The 16222-nt window shown below is 37.8% G+C and overlaps 1 non-coding gene across 1 annotated transcript; it reads right to left on the bottom strand.

Moving 5' to 3' along the window:
* Nucleotides 1–10700: 10700 nt before the first annotated feature.
* LOC150019463 (U6 spliceosomal RNA) lies at nucleotides 10701–10807 on the bottom strand. The gene has a single exon (XR_016509594.1). It is a non-coding gene; the product is annotated as a U6 spliceosomal RNA (small nuclear RNA).
* Between the last annotated feature and the right edge of the window lie 5415 nt (nucleotides 10808–16222).

Raw genomic sequence — 16222 nt, 5'->3', positions numbered from 1 at the left:
CCTCTTTCTGCACCGGTTGACTGTTTGTTCCTTCCCTATGTTCTGGTTTGTTGATTTGATCTCTGCATTTTATTTCCTCACCAGTTGCCTCATATGTGTTTTTGTTCTTTTCAGTATGAGCGGTTTTCAATATTTTCTCATCTTTTTCCAAATCTTTTGTTAATTCTGTAAGCCACCTGATAACAATGGCCCTGAACTGAGCCTTTGACAGGTTTCTTATTTGTTCATCTGTCAGATTCTTCATCTGTTGCCTGGTGAGCTGCGTCACTGGGACTTCTATAGTTGTCTGCCTCATTTTGACAGATTTGCGTTTTGCTTTGCTTCTTGGGCAGGCTATAGGGGGCAGTGTCTGTGTACTCGTCACAACCCGGTGACAGGCGGTGATCTGCAACCTATTTCATGGTGCTGCGGCGCTTTGTCTTCACTACCTGGCGACTGGCGACAATCCGCAACCTTTTTCGCGGCGCTGTGGCGCTTTGTGTGGGGGCGGGTGTCCAAGATAGATTCCTGCCATTATTCTCTGCTGGGAGACCGGGATCCGTCCTCCCACCCTCTGGACCTCACCGTCGGAGGCAATGCGGTGGCTGCTTTTCCCAGTGTTGGGGTTGGGAGCTGCTGGGGCTTGACTGCAGCCAGGATTGCTCTCCCTGCTGCTGTCCCTGGTGCTACCGCAAACAGCACCGCCCACTTTTGCTCTTCCTACCTGTCCCATGAGCGCCACTGGTTTATAACTTCGTACGTTGGGCTTCCGTGTAGTTTTATTTTCTGGAATTTCTAGCTATCTTTTGTTTTGAGGTAGTTGTATTTCTTTCTAGTTGTAGAGGGAGACTGAGCGTGTCAGTCTAAGCCTCCATCTTGGCTGGAAGTCCAGTGGTTTTTAGATTAGAAATGATTACTATTCACTAAAGACCCTTTTAAATTCTGTGTCTAAGCTTTCTTTTTTCTTTAATGAGTTAGTGGTGAATTTTCAAGAAAATAGTTCAATTAAAACATTTGAACATTTACATATACTGTTTATTACTTTGTGACTTGATGACTTCTATAAAATACCAAAATCAATTTCATGAAACAGCTTAGGCAGGTACATTACTTTTTTACTGTAGTTGATTTTTCTAGTTGCTTTCTTTATAAGAAATGCAAAGAAACATCTTCTCTTTTTTTTAAAGTATATTTTATTGATTACGTTGTTACAGTAGTTCCAACTTTTTTTCCCCTTTGCTCTCCTCTGCCTAGTACCCGCTTTCCTTCAGCAATCCCACCCATCTTAGTTTATGTCCATGGGTTGTGCATATAACTTCTTTGGCTTTATCCTTTCCTATATTATTCTTAACCTCCCCCTGTCTATATTGTACCAAGTGATTATGCTTCTTAGTCCCTGCACTGTTTCCCCACTTACCCCACTCCCCCCTCCCAGCTGATAACCATCCAAATGATCCCCCTACCTATGATTTTGTTTCTAATCTGGTTTGCTTAGTTGGATTTTGTTTTTATTCTTTAGATTCAGTTGTTGATACTTGTGAGTTTGTTAGTGTTCATAGTTTTGATTTACTTTTTCTTAAGTAAGTCCACTTGACATTTCATATAATAATGGCTTGGTGATGATGAACTCCTTTAGCTTCACCTTGTCTGGGAAGCACTTCATCTGCCCTTCCATTCCAAATGATAGCTTTGCTAGATAGAATAATCTTGGTTGTAAGTTACTTTTCATCACATTGAATACTGCTTGGTAGTCCCTTCCTGCCTGCAAAGTGTCCTCTGAGAAATCAGCTGATAGTTCTATAGGCACCCCCCTGTAGGCAACACTCCCGCAGAACTCTGTCTTTATCTTTCACCTTTGACATCTCAGTCATGATGTGTCCTGGAGTGGTCCCCTCTGGGTCCAGCTCACCTGGGACCCTCCATGCTTCCAGGACCTGTATATCCACCTCCTTTGCAAAATTTTGGAAGTTTTCCTCATTTTTTTTCCAATTTTTGCTTCCTCATTCTGCACTGGTTGACTGTCTTTTACTTCCTTATGTTCCAAATCATTGATTTGAACCCTGGTTTCCTTCCTTTCACCATTGGTTTTTTGTGGGTTTTCCTTCATTTCACTTAGCACAACCTTCACTTCTCTTATGCGTTTGCCATACTCAAGCATCTGTCAAGCTTGTGAGCATCTTTACCATCAGTGTTTTGAACTCTGTGTCTGTTAGGTTGTCTATCTCCTCATCTGTTAGGTTGGCTATCTCCTTGTTGCTTAGTTTTCCCACTGGAACCTTGATCCATTTCTCCTTTTGGGCCATACTTCTCTGTCTCCTCATTCTGGCAGTCTCCTGTGTTTGTTTGCCTCTGAGGCCCAGGTAGAGCTGTTGCTCCTGTTATGTTGTAAGGGGCAGAGCTTCAGGGATTCATCAGTACAGGATGACCTGTTTCACCATGTTGTGGCATTGTATGTGGGGGAGGGGCCCTAGAGGGAACAATGCCACCTGCCCAGCACTCACCCCCCTTCCAGACACATCCCCTACCTCCACACCAGACCGGTGTCCCTCTAGCTGCTGCCCTGTCCATTGTTCCCAGAGTGGGTGAGTCTGCAGACGCTTTAAGATCATGGGGCCCTCCAAACAAGTGGACTCTGCTGAGACCGGCAGTTTCTGCCTCCTCCCCAATCCCCACTGGTATTCACAGACAGAACCAATGAGGCTTGACTTTCCTCGGTGCTGGGACCATGGGCTGCGAGGTCCGGTGAGGAGCTGGGAACGCTCCCCCAGGTGTCCCTCCTGACTTTTAAAATGTGTGACTACGCTTTCTGCCGGCCTGCCGTTGCTGCTGCCACTGCCGCTGCTGCCACCGCCACCACACCGCATCCTGTCCACCCTAGCTCTGCCCCTCCTACCTGTCTGGATGAGTATTTCTTTTTTATATCTTTGTTTGCTGGACTTCCATGCACTTTGATTTTCTGGAACTTCTGGTTGTTTCTAGTTTTGAGGTAGTTGTATTCCTTCTTAGTTGTGGAGGGAGACGCAGCATGAATATCTATGCCTCCATCTTGGCTGGAAGTCCCAAAGAAACATCTTCTTAGTGTTAAAAGTTGCCATGACTCCTTCACGATGAATGAGAATAAATACTCATGTGAAAGGAATGTTTAGAAAACTTAAAAGTTACATCTTTTGACTATACTATCAATTCTGTGATTTGTAAGTTAAAATAAAAACATGTCTTCCCAATTCACTAGTTCTTTTTTGCTTGATTCATTCATTAGATGCCAGAGATGACATTTGTTGAAAAGGGAGTAGGCTATATGGGCAGTGCATGTTTTTTTGTTATTGTTTGTTGTTGCTTTTGGACAGGCCTGACATTGAACTCTAATTCCAGGTCTTAATTAATCTAATAATAGATAAGAAGGATCTGGAAAATCTGGAATATTAGCCTAAGAAATTTATACTTAATAGGAAATACTTTAAACAGCATCACTGATGGATTTTTGGGACAGGAAGTGATATAATTGGAATATGTTTCTGTTTGCTGCTCCTCCAAAGTTCGAAGTAGAAACATTTGATTGTCAGGGTGTATGCCATATGCCCATGTCTTGGCTGCCATTGGGCAGAGAAACAGGTGATTTCTCCCCTTTTGTTCTTGTAATCAAAGGTGGGGACTCTGTATTCTCACAATAATACATATCATGGGAAACTCCTCCATCAAAAGCTGAAGGCAGTTTGGATGCTGGGCATGAAAATGATGAAATAATTTTTGCCACCTTGGGTTCAGGTTTTGTGGCTGATTCATTTCGCATAGTCACATTGTTCAACATATGGTGGTCATTCATGTGTACACCTTTATTCATTAATAAATGAGTGCCCCCTCTGTACCAGGGACAGTTAAATACTCTTAGGGAGCTTAATTCTATTTGGGTAAGTAAATAATGAGCAGATGAACAGAAAAAGACAACATAATTTTAGAGAGCTATAACTGCTCTATAAATGGAAGAGGTAGACATAGAGAGGAATTAGAAGGTAGAGAATGCTTTTATGATATCTAACTCTAATTAAAAAAAACAATATTTTTGGAACTGATACATGGGCTGGAGGATTGACTGCAGAGGGTAGAGAACAGTTAGGTAATTATTAAATCTAGGTGAGACATCCTGGGCTTTGAGCTTCCTGAGTATAGTGTGCTGCTGTTTCTTTGCCCTTGGAGGTTTAGTCTCTGCCCTTATGAACTTTGTGGAATAATCATCTGGCTCCTTTGCATCTGGCTTTCAATTGGGATTGGCCAATTGAAGACAAAAGCAGGAGATTGATGTGTAGGAGGAGAAAGAGGCTGGAGTGTTTATTCCTTACTGTAAATTCCCTATTCTTCTGGGCCATGATGTTGCCATTGATGCCTTCCTTCTCCTTCCAGCCACATTCTCTAGCAGCTGGCCCTTTTCTCAGAGGTGCAGTTCTATCTAGGTTTTACTAATACAACCTCTTCATCTTGCTCCTTCAGGGCTTGAGGTGATGATGACTTTTAGCTATTGTAAAGTCCCTGGGCGCTTCACCATCTCTTATACCTCTAAATAGTCCCTTCATTCAGTGCTTTTCAGTTAATCCTTTAAATGTGTATGCAATTTTGGGGGAATGCAGATTAATACAGATAGTGTGAGAGATACTCTGGTGATAACCACAAGGTTTGGCATCTGGCTGGGAATGGTGAAGAAGATGGAAAAAGAATGACATAACTAATAAAGCATGATATAACTCTCCCAAATATGTCTGAACCTTTAACTAAGAACTCATTATAAACTCTGAAAAGTGAGGATTCAATAGCGTAGGGAAAATAGAAGTTAAATTGCCTCTCACCCAATCTCACTTCTTAGACTACTACTGTACAAACAGATTCTTACTTTTTGAACATTTATGATTTAGAGTTAGATAGGTTTGGAAATGTTGAAAATGAAACACAGATACAGATTTTACAGTTGCTAGATTATAATATTAGTTGGATTTCCATCTTGGCTAGAGCTGTGTCCCCTGTTCTTCATATACTAGTTTTCTTGTCTAAGCTAGAAAGGTTACAATTTGAGTATAAAGATGTTGTAGGATCTCATGCGACTTTGGTGTCATTTAGGCAATGCTCAGCTAATCATTCTCAACAGTCCTTGTCTTACTGTATGGTCTTATATACACTGTAACTTGAACCTGCCTCCTTGTGGTATGGTGATCTATACAATAATTGCCATTAGAATTATTGCTATAAATGTCTGTTTCCCAACTAGGTTGGTTTCCTATCCATTGCCTTGAATATATAATGACTCAAATTCAGTGTCTGTCACATTTAACTACATTTGAGTGTTCTTGTCCATGTCATGCTTTTTCTGTCTTCCTGAGCCAATATTCTTGGCAGGGTTATTCTTCAGCCATGGATGATGGGGCAGTGGACTCTGGGCTACAAGTTCCTGTCTGGGTTCATTTGTTATCAACATATCCCAGTGATTTGGTAGTGTTTATTGAACAAAGAAATAAAAATAGAAAGAGCACACTGCAATTATTTTCTCTTCCCTGTGGCTATGAATATTATAGAATAACCTCTAAACAGAAGGTAAATCCAGAGAAGGGGATATACATTTCCTCCATTGACCATTAATTTAATAATTAAGAAATGGATTTTGAAAATTTTGCTCAGTAACACAGAATGGCCATGCATAGTTGATGCTATGCTTTAATCTTAAAGAGGCCATTTAGGAGTTAGGTGTGGGATGCTTTCCTGCTTTCCTCCATAAAGATTCAAAGGATTAAATTTAAAGATTTAATACTCCTAGCTAAGTTACATATGACTCATAGTTGGGAATGTTTTCCATTAAAAATAACATTGATCTTATAGGACTTGAAGTTCTTTCCTAAGTTGTGTTTTATGCTTTCCAAAGCTGCTAGGACTCCATTTTATTTTCTCAAGTGTAACTTTGTGCTAACAGACTTAATTTATCCACACTATACAAATGTCTCATAAAACCTAACCAATACTTTCTAACTAAGAAAAATAAGAAATAATTGCTTCACAGTTCTTGCTGGTCCCAAGTAGTAAAACTGAATTAGGTATGAGTATGGAAAAAGTTTAAGCCAAAAAAAGAAAAAACAAACAAACACCCTTAACAAAACCAAAAGAACACAGGAAGAAAAGCGGATACCTTCATTTAGAAGGAGCGGTAGCCTGTACCCACCACTGCTTTTTAATGCTATTAACCAATTAGAAGCTGTCTTGAACAGCCGCGGATTTAACGGCGGGAGCACCAGGTGCGCTCCCTAGGCCCCAACTTCTGAAGGGCCCCACAAAACCCCAACTTTACACCTTTTTCTAAGCTCATAACATAGCTGGGAATCATTTGATATTACCTGACACCAAGTTTGGTTTCATTGCTATGCTGCATAAAATATGGTTAACATGTATTTTTATTTTCCCTGTCTCTCTCTTTTTTCTAAGGGACCCAATATTTTCTTCTGCACCGGGGCCTCAACTGACCTTAAACCGCCTCTGGTCTTGAAGCTAGACCTTGGGAAAATTCAGTTGGATTAGACTGACCATGTTAATGGCCTGCAGGCCCCAAGCTTTGTGACTCAGTTCAAGAGGGTGGAAATTGACAAGTCAATTTGGTGTGGTAGATAGGTTCTTAACCAATTTTAAAAACTCTGTCTATTTGTAACTGAGGTTTGCTGTCCCAGGCTACAAAACTCAAGAAGCTATGAGTGGAGTTCTTATATATGTTGATAAAAAAGGGATTCTATGGAAAGTAACATCACAGGGTGATTTGATCATAAATTCTTAACTGGGCAGGACATGGTGGGTAGTCATGTCTCAGGCATATCACTTCTTTAGTCCAAAGCTTATCTTTGACTTTAGCAAGTCTTGTTCATTGCTTTAGCGCATCCATGTTAAGAGACCTTTGAAATGCCTCTTTTCATATCCCTCCTTCTAAAGCGTGATCACTCTCAAGAGAGCACATAGTCTTAAATATCCTGTAACCAGATCCCTGCCTCGCTTTCTCCAGCCTTCATGTAATTGTCCTTATATTTCCTCCTTATTTTTAAATGCATAAAAGAAAGTGTAAAACTGTCTTCTAGAGCAGCAATGTTCAACATTTTTCATCTCATGACACACATAAACTAATTAGTAGAATTCTGTGGCACGCAGAATATATATTTTTTGCCGATCTGACAAAAAATAGGTATAATTTTGATTCACTCACACTGGACGGCTATTGTTGTGTTGGCTGTCGTGATTTTTTAAATTTGAAAATCTAAGGGAAAAGAGGTCAGTCCTCCTGACTAGTCAGGTATTGCATGTTTTTAAATTCTTGTGGCATGTGTGCCTGCTGTGGCACACTGGTTGAAAATCACAGTTCTAGAGCATTTGGGATCTTGCTTCCTGGCAATTGTCATTAGATTGGCTCAAACTCTTATGAAACTTCTTTATGGTTTTGAATGTTTCTTACATCAACAAATGTGTGAAAAATTGTTATTTTCTCCCTCCATTTCTTAAAAATAACTTTCATCGAGATTAATGTAACATGTACTAGGGAAAGCTATGCTGTCTTTTGGAAATGCATTTTTCCCAGTGTTTCTATATTTAATCCTTTTATAGCATGTGGTTTATCTTTAACTTTGCTTGTAGAAAGTCACTTATATTTTTCTTAAGATACTGAGACTTACCAGATCATAAAGATTCATAGAAAGCTGTTTGGCAGCTTTTAAAATCCTGGCTTTGATTTTGGGAACGCTGTTTTTCTTTTTTTCTTTCTATTTTTCATTAACAGACAAATAACACAGGTATCTTATGGTAACCATGGTGGGAAATTTTTTATTTTTATTTACTTTTTAGTTATTTGAAATTGTCCCCTGCCACCCACCCCTGCCAAAGCAGTAATCCTTTAAAAATTTTAATTATCTTAGCGCCATCTTGTGGAGTTATTATGTATATCTGTAAAAATCAAACCTATTAAATGTGGTAATATAATTTTTTGCTTAATTTTATTATGATAAAGACTTTAAAGTCCTTTCAATGAAAATGGTAAAATTAATTCCACTATCCCGCTACATTACTCAAAAAATTCTAAATATTCCATAGTTATTTTTAGGAGGCAATCCAAAGGTTAACCTGATAAATCTGAGATTATTGTAATAAATAATTCAAACTAAGGCCAGCCGTGGAAACAGATGGTGCTTCTGGAAGAACTTAAACATTTTCCACTCTTAAATGAACATAAACCTTCTGCCTGGAGCTGTGCAACTCCATGTACTTATGAGCATGCCTGTAAATCTACGTGGTTACTTTTTTTGCCGTCTCAAGTCACATTCTTTTAATTTGATGCTTCTCAAGGTATGGAAAGCAGAGGCTAACTCAAAACACAAGAGAAGGCGTTCTGGTTATTCTCAGTGTGTAGTGCTGTCTTTCCTCTTCCTGTGATTGCTTCCTGCTTCTCTGTTTTGCATGTGAGACAGTGTATTCCAGTAAAAGGATAAGAGACAGTTTAGCAAGCTTTTATTATACCTAAGCCAAGCCTGGGTTTAACTTCCTAAATAACTGAATAGGTATATAATCTTGTGTATTTATTGAGGTAGTGAGTTGTGAGTTGAGTCTAGATAGATTATGACTTTTTTGAGTCTTTTCAAGATGATAAGCAATACTTCTGTGGACAGTTGTGTTTGAGAGGTAACAACTGGCTTAGATAAGTAACCTGAAGTGAAGAGAAAGTAAATATAAAAAACAACAACAAATAGAAAACGAAGAGAAGAAAATGAAGTGAATACATGTGATAACACTCTGTTTTTAAGTATTTGTTTATGCTGATAAGTTTTATTTGATTTTGACAAAAAAAAAAAAAAAAAAAAAAACCCAACAACAACCCCATAACGAACTGTTGATAAAGCTATAAACTTAAGATGTGGTTGGTGAAGATGAGCTTGTCAAGAGCTTTTTAAATGGAGGATAAGTCATTAGCTTATAAAAATTATATTAGAGAACTACATGAAGTACAATAGTATTTGTAATTGTTACCAATTATTGGTTTCAATTTTACTGGTTTCAACTTTTATTCTTAATTTTTTAAAAGTGGCCATCTTTCATTTATGTGTAATGGGACAAATTCTTTCACAAGGAAATGGGATGACTTACACAAATACATTGTCTGAATATTTGTGTCTTAGCATTATGCCGACATTAAAAATTTTAGTAGGGTTCACCAAATGCTGGTCAGGATGTAAAATATCTGAAGCACTCACATGGTACAACCACTTTGGAAAACACATTGGCAGATTCTTAAAAGAACTAAACACCCAGCTACAACATGACCCAGTGATTGCACTCCTGGCATTTATTCCAGAGAAATAAAAACTTACGTTCACATAAAAACCCGTACGTGTTGTTTATTGCAGCTTCATGTATAATAGCCTCAAACTAGCGACAATTCAGATGTTCTTCAACAGATGAATGGTTGAAAAGCCTGTGGTACATCCATACCATACTACTCAACAATAAGAACAAACTATTGATACAGCCAGCAACTTAGGTGACTCTTCAGAGAATTATGGTGAGTGAAAAAAAAAAAAAAGGAAAAAGCCAGTCCTGAAAGGTTATGTGCTGTGTGATTCCAATTATATACATTCCGGGTGACAAAATGACAGAGATGAATATATTGGTAGTTGCCAGTGGTTTAGGATGAAAGAAGGGCAGAGGAGAGGTGGGTGTGGCTATAAAAGGGCAACTCAAGGAATCCTTGTGGTGATGTAAACTGCCTGTATCTTCACTGTATCAATGTCAGTATCCTGGTTGTGATACTATACTACAGTTTTGTAAGATATTTTCATTGGGGAAAAGTATGTAGGTGGTATATGAGATGAGATCTCTCTATATTATTTCTGATAATTGTGATCTACAATTATCTCAAAATAAAAGATTAATAAAAATACAATAGGTTTACAAAAGATAACTCAGTGCTGAATTAATGGATATATACTTAGGATTGTATACTAAACCTTCCTATTTAAATTAAGTCTATTAACATAAAATTTGCCTCCTGCTGTAACTTAATGCAGGTCTCCAGGTCCAGCTGCCTGCTGCTCTGAAGGTCAATACTCAAGGGGCAGGTGCTGATATAAAGAAAGTGGTTTATTAAGGTGCTGGTGACCTGGAAGATGCAGGACTCATGTTACAGAGCCCATCTTCCCGGGAATATTGGGGACTCACGTCTCAAAGCCCATTTCCACTGCTCAGTGGAGGCGGGGGTCTTTAAAGGATGGAGAGGGGAACAGAACAAAGAGATCAAGGGAGGAGGTCAAAAAGTTCTCTACATGCATATGAGTACAGTTCATTCTGATAAGGACAGTCAGAACGGTCCGGTGTGCAGCGTTTTGGTTTAGTCATCCTGGCTTCAAGTCATCTTGGTTTTACATTAGGAGGTCAGCAAATCTCCCAGAGCTAGGATGCCTGAAGGTCAGAGTTTTTATCTTTTTTTTTTTTTATTATTATTTAAGAATAATTAGTTGTTATTTTATTTTTTTTAATGTTTTTTATTGATTATATTGTTACAACAGTTCCAATTTTCTCCCCCTTGTTCCCCTCCACCCAGCACCCCCCACCCCAGCAATCCCCGCCCAAGTCCATACCCCTGGTTCATAAAAATTAACTATCCCCCCCCTCTCAAATATTAGGACCCTTTGTAATCTTGTAAAGGACAATGGGCGAAGGTCTCAAAAAATATGGAACGCTTCACGAATTTGCGTGTCATCCTTGCGCAGGGGCCATGCTAATCTTCTCTGTATCGTTCCAATTTTAGTATATGTGCTGCCGAAGCGAGCACAGAGTTTTTATCTTTTGAAGTTAGTTCCTAGGATTCTTATACAAACATGATGTTTATCCACAGCTACATATTAGTCAGAGTCAGCTCTTACAGAAACAATGTCAAAAAAATGGTGGCGTGGGTTAGAATTCCCTGTTATAATTTTCCACTGTTACAATGCCATACAGCATTTTGATTGTGAAGGAGATACAATTTAATACCCCATTAACCTTAAAAAATAGTTTTTACTGTATCACTATAATATTAATATTGTACAAATGGCTGTATTACTATTTTCTGTTTGCATAGTTAAACATTATTTTTTAAAAATTAAATTCATTGGAGTGATTATTTGTAAAGAGAACAAAATAAAAGAAAATTAGTATTTGCTGAGGTAAATAATTTACTAAGAAAACAGATATTGGTAAAGTGATTTTATCTCATATGTATATTCATCATCACAGCTTGATAATATTGCTTTAAACTTTAAATATTTCAGTAAATCCAGATAAAACAGGCTGTTCTCTAATTAACTTTTAGTTAAAGTTAACAGAACAACCTTTTCATATATTGATGGATATCTATTATTATGCTTCTGTAAGTGGCATCACCATGCTGAAGGCCCCACTGTTATTTTTGATCAAAGTTATAGGAAGAATGATTATCTTCACTTGCAGTTATTTTATATGTTGAGAGGGCCAAGGAGCTCAAACAATCAGTGTGTCTATACCAAATATAAACAGAGAATTGAAAGTAAAATATTCAACAAACTCCAAGTTAGTTGGCCATGCCATTCCATGTATCTAAAGTAAACTGATTTTATTTTACCAAATAGTAGATTGGATATTTAAGTTGTCACAAGCTAAAGCCCAATTCTCAGTGAGCTTTTAACCACAGAATTTAAATAGGATTAAAATGTCTTCCTAGCATCTCAAAGATACTGTAGAATTTATGTATTTAAAGGTGTTCTACTTGGTCAAATACATCCTTCCAACTGTGGAGCATTTGGTGGCTCTTTCACATTACTACCCAACAATGTCAGCTTAATTTCATTTGGGATATTAGCTGATATAAGAAAAAGTTATTTCAACACTACATTGGGATATTAAGAATTAAAAAGAAATGTATTCATATCACAATCTTCTATTGAGGGACATTTGAAGGCAAGAGAAGAGATGTCTAAAACAGCTGAATTAGTTAGATAACCAAGATTTTCAAAAATATATACAAAATTCACTTATTTATTTACAATGCTTTCTAACTGACTCTACACTTAGCTGATGGACAGACTCGATCTCATTTAAAATATCTAATCTCTTCTTTTAAATTTTATTTTTCAATTACAGTTGATATTCAATATTAGTTTATATTAGTTTCAGGTGTACAGAATAGTGGTTAGATAATGATATAACTTACAAAGTAATGCCCCTGATATTTCAGATATCTACCTGGCACCATACATAGTTATCAGAATATTACTGACTATATTCCCTATGCTGTACTTTACAACCCTGTGACTGTTTTGTAAGTACCAATTTGTATTTCTTTTTTTTTTTTTAATAATTTATTTATTTATTTTTAGAGAGACGGGAAAGGAGAAGGAGAGGGAGAGAAACATCACTGTGTGGTTGCCTCTCACTTGTGCCCCCAACTGGGGACCTGACGTGCAACCTAATTATGTGCCCTGACTGGGAATTGAACCAGTGACACTTGATTCGCAAGCCGATGCTCAACCAATTTGTATTTCTTAATCCCTTTACCTTTTTCACTCGTCCCCTTAGCTCACCTCCCCTTGGGCAATCATCAGTTTGTTCTCTGTATCTATGAGTTTATTTCTGTTTTGTTTGTTCATTTTTCTTTATTCTTTAGATTCCACATATAAGTGAAATCACAGGGTATTTGTCTTTCACTGTCTAACTTATGTTACTTAGCATAATATCCTCTAGGTCCATTCTTGCTGTTAAAAATGGAAAGACTTCATTCTTCTTTATGCCCAAGTAATATTTCAGTGTATATATGCACCACAACTTTTTTTTACCCATTTGTCTATTGATGGGCAATTGAATTACTTTCTTATCTTGGCTATTGTAAAGAATGATCAATGAACATAGGGGTGCATGTATCTTTCCTTTAAAATATCTTTTTATTTTTTATTTTTATTTTATTTTACTTTTTTTTACTATGAGGAGGACCCCCCCAAACTGGAATTTATTTATAAAGAATGTGTATTTATCCTTTTTCTTTTAAAATATATTTTATTGATTATACTGTTACAATTGTCCCAATTTCTTTTCCTTCTTCTCCCCTCCACCCAGTGACCCCCGTCCCTCCAGTTGTCCCCCCCTTTTAGTTCATGTCCATTGGTTGTGCATATAGTTCTTCTCAACATCTTCCTGTCTACTCCACTCCCTCCTACTATGCTTCTTAATTCCTGTACCATCTTGTTCCCTTTCCCCCTTCCCCATCCCTGCTGACCTCCCCTCAACATGTTTCCCATACCTATAGTTCTTTTCCCACTCTCATTGCCTACTTAGCTTGCCTTTGTTTTGGTTCCCTAGCTTCTGTTGTTGGTTGTTGTGATGAGTTTTCATTTTAATGTTCATAATTTTGATCCTCCTTCTTCTAAACCAGTCCCTTTAATATCTCATATAACAGTGGTTTGGATCTAATGAACTCCTTCAGTTTTACTTTGTCCTGGAAGCACTTTCTCTGTCCTATTCTGAATGACAATTTTGCTGGATAGAGTATTCGTGGCTGTAGATTTTGGATTTTCATTACTTTGAATATTTCTTGCCAGTCCCTTCTTGCCTGCAGGGTCTCCTTTGAGGAATCAGTGGACAGTCTAATTGGGACCCCTTTGTACATAATTCTTTTCTTCTCTCTTGCTGCTTTTAAGATTCTCTCTTTATCTTTAATTTTTGACAATTTGATTATAATGTGTCTTGGAGTGGTTCTCCCTGGGTCCAGTTTTTCTGGAACTCTCTGTGCTTCCTGGACCTGTACGTCTATTTCCTTCCCCAAGTTTGGGATGTTCTGCTTCACTATTTTTTCACATAATTTTTCTATTTCTAGTTCTTCTTCTTCGCCCTCTGGCAATCGTATAATTTGAATGTTTGTTCGCTTATAGCTGTCCCAGAGGTTTCTGAGCCTCTCCTCGTATTCCTCATTTTTTGTTTCCTCTTTCTGCACTGGTTGACTGTTTGTTCCTTTCCTATGTTCTGATTTGTTGATTTGATCTCCGGTTTTCATTTCCTCACCACTTGTCTCGTATGTGTTTTTGTTCGTTTCAGTATGACTAGCTTTCATTCCTTCCCTGTCTTGTTCCAAATCTTTTGTTAATTCTGTAAGGCACCTTATGACAATAGTTCTGAACTAAGCCTCAGAAAGATTTTCTATTTGCTCATTGGTTAGGTCCCTCATCTGCTGCCTCGTGAGCTGTGTCACCGGGATTTCAATCATGGTCTTCTTCATCCTGACTGTTTTCTGTTTACCTTTGCTTCCTGGGAGGGCTGTAGGGGGCAGAGCCCTATGCACTCGTCAATACCTGGCAACCGGTGACCTTTTTCACCGCTCTGTGGCGCTTCACGTGGGGGTGGGAGTCCAAGATGGATTCCTGCCATAATTCTCCACTGAGAGACCAGGGGTCTCTTCCTCCATCCCCATGCCCTCTGGGCCTCACAGTCAGGGGCAATGGGGGTCTGCCTTTCCCAGCGTTGGAATCACGAGATGATGGGACTCGACTGCAGCTGGAATTGCTCCCCTGGCATTTCTCACAGCCCTGCTGCTATCCCCGCTGCTAGCACAGACAGCACCGCCTGACTTTTCCGCTCCAGTCACCCCTCCTACCCGTCCAGATGAGCACCACTGGTTTATAACTTCATACGTTGGGATTCCATGTAGTTTTATTTTCTGGAATTTCTGGTTATCTTTGGTTTTGAGGTAGTTGTATCCCTACTTAGTTGTGGAGGGAGACACGGCGTGTCAGTCTAAGCCTCCATCTTGGCCGGAAGTCCTAAAATTTATTTTTAACTTTTAATTACATTTTACATTTAGTATTATTTTGTATTAGTTTCTGGTATACAGGGTAGTTATTAGACAAGTATACACTTTATAAAGTGGTCCACTCAATGCATAGTTATTACAATATTGACTATATTTCCTTTGCACATCCCTGTGACTATTTTGTGACTACCAACTTGTAGTTTATTATTCTTTCACCTTTTTCACCCAGGCCCCCCCAAACCGTCTCCTGCTGGGACAACCATCAGTCTGTCCTTTGTATCTATGAGTTTGTTTCTGTTTTGTTTGTTCTTTTATTTTGCTTTTTAGATCACACATGTAAATGAAATCATATGGTATTTTTCTTACTCTTTCTTATTTCACTTAGCACAATCCCCTCTGGGTGCATATATCTTTTTGAATTAGTGTTTTGGGTTTCATCAGATATATAACCAGAAGTGGAATTACATAGGCAGTGCCATTTTTAATTTTTTGAAAAACCTCCATACTATTTTCTATAGACTGCACCAATTTTCATTTATGAGGGTTCCTTTTCCTCCATATCCTCACTACACTTTTTTGTTGTTGATTTATTGATGATAGCCATTCTGACAGATGTGAGGTGATATCTCATAGTGGTTGTAATTTGCATTACTTTGATGATTAGTGACATCAAGCATCTTTTTATATGTCTATTGGCCACCCATATGTCCTCTTTGGAGAAGTCTATTCAGGTCCTTGCCCATTTTTAAATTGATTGTTAATTTTTTTGATGTTGAGTTGTGTAACTTCTTTATACACTTTGAATATTATTAACCACTTATCTTCTTCCATTCAGTAGATTTTCTTTTATTTCTTTTTTTTTTTTTTTTTTTTGGTTTCTTTTACTGTGCAAAAGTTTTTTAGTTTTTATGTAGTCCTATTTGTTTATTTTTTCTTTTGTTTCCTTTGCCTAAGGAAATACACTGAAAGAAAAATTGCTAAGAGAAATGTCAGAGAATTTAATGCCTATGTTTTCATCTAAGACTTTTAATGGTTTCAAGTCTTACATTTAAGTCTTTAATCTACTTTGAGTTGATTCTTGTATATGATGTAAGAAGGGGGTTTTAATCTCTTCTTGATAAGTGATTTTTTTTTGCTGTGAGTTTTGACTTTAGTAAAGGATACATGCTGGGAGAAGTGGTAGCTATTATAACTAGAGCTGTTTTTCTTGTGCTGTGTATTTCTTCACAAATAGCATTGTTATAATTCAGATTAGAAGAGAGGATATCTATTTAGATATTTCTGTTTTATATGTTTTATAATGCTTGCAAGATTAAATGATTTAATATACATAAATGATTGTAACAGTGCCTGACATGTACTAAGTGCTATATGTCTCAGCCATTATTAATATTATATTTGTTATTACTATTATTACCTTGGCTCAATTGTTGG

Source organism: Furipterus horrens, unplaced genomic scaffold, assembly GCF_987537825.1.
Source record: "Furipterus horrens unplaced genomic scaffold, mFurHor1.1.pri manual_scaffold_2, whole genome shotgun sequence".
In the NCBI taxonomy this organism is placed as follows: Eukaryota; Metazoa; Chordata; class Mammalia; order Chiroptera; family Furipteridae; genus Furipterus; species Furipterus horrens.
This window is presented reverse-complemented; position numbering and strand designations above follow the sequence as displayed.